This window comes from Morone saxatilis, unplaced genomic scaffold (assembly GCF_004916995.1).
Source record: "Morone saxatilis isolate NCDOM2014 unplaced genomic scaffold, NCSU_SB_2.0 Contig10, whole genome shotgun sequence".
NCBI classification, from domain to species: Eukaryota; Metazoa; Chordata; class Actinopteri; family Moronidae; genus Morone; species Morone saxatilis.
The window spans coordinates 9,334,938-9,339,192 of record NW_023339652.1 but is presented as its reverse complement, the minus strand read 5'-3'; the positions used below and the strand labels follow the sequence as shown (position 1 = coordinate 9,339,192).

Below are 4,255 nucleotides of genomic sequence, written 5' to 3'. Positions count from 1 at the left end.
AAGTCCCTTTGCTCAGGAAGGAGAGTACCTTGAGTCTGGCGCCTTAGACCGCTCGGCCATCCTGACATCTGCAAAAAACATAGTCTGATTCATTAATGTGTACTCTCCTGTCTCTAAAGTACTATTGTGAATTTGTCTCTAACACGTGTGTTTCTCCCTTTTATGTTTATTAACTATTGTTGAGAATTGTCCTCTTTTTGCATGAAACAATTTTGCACCAGTGGTGGCAGAATCAAAATGGTGCCAGCTCACCAACTTTACTGCATCATATTGTTTCCAAGACCAACAATTAGATTTATGTTAATTGAAAATGTAACTGAATAGAACTCACCTGTGGAGCTAATTCACTGTTGGACAGTTGTTTTAGTTACTTGAACAGTGAATGATTTTGTTCAAATCTCAAGCTGCATGTAGATATTTAATGAGAAACTTGCTTTTCACCTATTGTCTAAATCAACAGGGTTGAAACCTGCAGGTAAAAGCACTGTCAGGAGTGGGATTTGAACCCACGCCTCCATTCGGAGACCAGAAGTCCCTTTGCTCAGGAAGGAGAATACCTTGAGTCTGGCGCCTTAGACCGCTCGGCCATCCTGACAATGGAAACCAAGTACCCACATTAAAAACGTAACAGGAATATGTCCTCCATTGTCTTCAAAGTACTATTGTGAATTTGGCTCCAACTCAAATGTAAGAATTTCCTCATTTTGCATAAAACAGTTTTGCACCAGTGGTGGCAGATTCAAAATGGTGCCAAGTCAACAACTTTTCCGCTTCATATTTTTTCCAAGACCAACAAACAAGTTAGACCTATGTTAATTGAAATTCAGCTCAACACAACTCATCTGTGCAGCTGATTCACTGTCAGACAGTTACTTTAGTTACGTCAAGAGTCTGTGATTTTGTTCATACATTACCATATATTTACCTGCAATGAGAAACTTGCTTTTCAACTATTTTCTAAATCAATAGGGATTAAACCTGCAGGTAAAAGCACTGTCAGGAGTGGGATTTGAAACCCACGACTCCATTGGAGACCAGAAGTCCACTGCTGAGGAAAGGAGTTCTTACCTTGAGTTGGCGCCTTAGACACTCGGCCATACCTGACAACTGAGAAGGAAGCCGAAACTGTTTGTGTTTCTTTCAAAAGAGCCCACCACTATGATGGCTTTTCTGCCATATTGGCTGTATTAATACACATGAAGACGACCATATATGAACCATAGAACTCTGAATCTTATCTACCTATCACCTTTGATTGGCACTTGGGTGAAATGTCTCTGAGAGCAATAAAGTCCGAATGGCAGCAAGAACAGAGGAGGCCAAAAAGATACAAGAAAATGTCTTAAGTGTTGGCTGGATGTTTCGACTGCCAGGTGGCTAACAGCTTATTCTTAGCAGCTCCACTCTCGTCACATCTTTTTTTATTCCCTCTCGCACAAGTTTTCCTACTCGCTCACTGCCTCCTTCTTCCTATCCGCAGTTCTCTCCATCTACTCTTCCTCCTTCTTTCTCATCTTTCCACTACAGTTTAAATTCATTTACTTTTACAAACCGTTCATAAGAGAAAATAATTGTCAATCTGTATCTAAAAAGTAAACATCCACCAAAACCAACAAGCAACACGCTTTGTGCCTTCAATACCACAACTGAAATCATTACTTATTAAGCTTTGAAAACATGTAATAGAGACTGAATGTTGGTTTTAAGAGAGCTGCTGTTTGCTTTTGTCTCAGCCCTCCACTCCCTCTCCTCTCTGTTTTCTCTCTCTCTCTCATTCACCCTCTCCTTTCTCTTTCTTTCAGTCATGTGGATGTGATGTGCTGATGATTTGAAACCACATCTACCCAAAGCCACGCAAGCCCTCCCCACTCTCCTTTGCAAGTCACATCAATTTTTATTTCTCCTTCTGGTCTCTCATGGTGCTCAGTCGCTCAGCTCCTCCACTAATATAATATATATATTATTAGTTACTAGTCTCAGTCCTCAGTCCTCCACTATATATATATATATATATATATATATATATTTATATACACACACAGCATATACATACAGTGTATGGAAAGACGGTAAGTAGATATATTTGAACTACACACATAACAGTATCTCAAGGACATCTGTGTTTTTTGTGTTGTTACCTACCAATATAATATATCAGCAGGATCTTATCAACACTCCTCTCTGCAAAGAAAGGTGTGGTGTGTGTGTGTGTGACAGAGAGAGAGAAAGAGAGAGAGAAATCCAAAAGGGGAAAAACATATATAAATCATTGCACTTCCAAAACACCACAGTGTATACAGCATATGCAGTATAAAATAATGATAATAAGGAAGCAGTGGAGGAAGTATTTAGATCCTTTACTGTAAGTAAAAATACTAATACTACACTGTCAAAATACTCTATTACAAGTACAAGTTCTACATTGAAAATATTACCTAAGTAGGAGTATGTATGTAAGTATAATCATGTACTAGTATTAAAAGCATTAAAAGTAAAAGTAATCAATGCAGTCCACTCTGACTGTTATACTACTGTATATTCGATTATTATTGCTAATGTATTATTGTACAGCAGCAGTTCACTGTTGTAGTTGGTTGAGGTCAGGTTGATTTTGAACTATATTGTATAGGACGGCATCAAATGATTATTTTCATTGCTAATTATTGTCTCCATTTATCGAATGATTGTTTGGTTTGTAAAAACTCTCAAAATAGTGTTCAAATACCATCACAATTACCCAAAACCCAAAGTGAAACCGTCACAATACTTGTTCAATAAAACTATGAAAAGAGAGGGAAGTGTCGTCTGGTGCAAAACAAATAAGTGTTGTCTCCCAGTTCAGTGCATACTAATAGTACAGTTAACTTTGTTTATTCATTTTCATAGTATCCTGTTTTTGCTGCTATGTATTCTCTGTTTTGTGTTATTCATTGTTGTGACTTTGAGGCATGTCAATACTTGCTAAATATGTAAAGCATTGATACTTACTGATAACACAAGCATACCTATTCCTGCATGTTTCATAAAAATAAAAAAAACAGGAAAGAAACAGGAAACTTCAGTAAGCAACTGTCAGTTGAACAAACAAAATGTTTTCCCAAAGATTGTATATCTTTTTGTTATTGTTTTCCATGAGCTGTTCCATGTCTAAGACTATATTTTGCATCTTTGACACATACTTCTGGTGTTCTGAAACTGTGCGATACGCAGCTAAAAGTAAATTCTGAGCTATATGAGTTACAGCAGAGACAAGAAGATGGAATGACGTTTGGTGCTCAGTGGGTCGTACCTCCACTCTTTCCTATCTGTCTCTCCCGTCCTTGCTCTCTTTCTCCATCACATAAATCAGGGAATCATACATGCGTATCTCTTCCTCCTCCTCTTTCTCGCTCTGTCCATCCCGTCTGTCTCCCTCCACTGGCTTTTATTAGGACAGTAGATGGAGAAAGCAGAACCGATCCCATCCTCACAAACCCAGGTACTGACGCACACACAAAGCGTTGCCATGTGTGATGTAAACACCAGCACATATGCTGCAGTTACAGACTGTCCCGGAGTTGCTTCTCAGCGTGTTTGATGTTTTTTATTGTGTGAAAAAACAGGAAAAACCATAATAGTCTGATGGTGTTTTGAAAGGTGAAGTCAGAGGTCGGGTCAGGGTCAAGGTTCAAGGTCAGTCGAGCTGGGTGGGTCCGTTAAACCAGATTTTCTAGTTGAATGAGTCAAACGACACATTACACGGAGCTGCAGCCACACGCAAGATTCAAGCACATGAAGTGTGTGTGTGTGTGTATGTGTATCAGACACTCTCTTTCCTGTGTTGTTAAACTGCAGTATATAGATACAAATCAGTTTATAACACACAAACATGCACAACGTTCACCTTTTTTAATCTTTTGTCTTCATTGGTTCCTATTTAGCAGTGGTGAAATGTAACTAAGTACGTTTACTTAAGTACAAATTCAGTGTTTAGATTTGATTAAATATTCCTTTATGGGTTAAGAAAATGCTAATACCTCTTAAGAGAAAAATAAACTGAGCTCATGAAAGGTGACTTTTTAGAGATACGTGATTCTCAGAACAGTTACTCTACAAAAATATGATGATCTTACAGAATTTGATACATTGCTGTAAATTAAACTAAACCAAACAAAATGATTCAGGATGGGGATGTGATCCCATTCCTCTTCATGGAGAACAGTTCAATTCACGAGTCTGGTCCCTTAGATTGCTCAGACTCCTAGGGGAGTGACAA

At 38.3% G+C, this 4,255-nt stretch overlaps 1 non-coding gene across 1 annotated transcript; it reads right to left on the bottom strand.

The window, feature by feature from the left end:
- Positions 1-485: 485 nt before the first annotated feature.
- Positions 486-595, bottom strand: trnal-caa. Its single transcript has 2 exons — positions 558-595; positions 486-531 (listed from the first exon to the last, which is right to left on the bottom strand). It is a non-coding gene; the product is annotated as a tRNA-Leu (tRNA).
- Between the last annotated feature and the right edge of the window lie 3,660 nt (positions 596-4,255).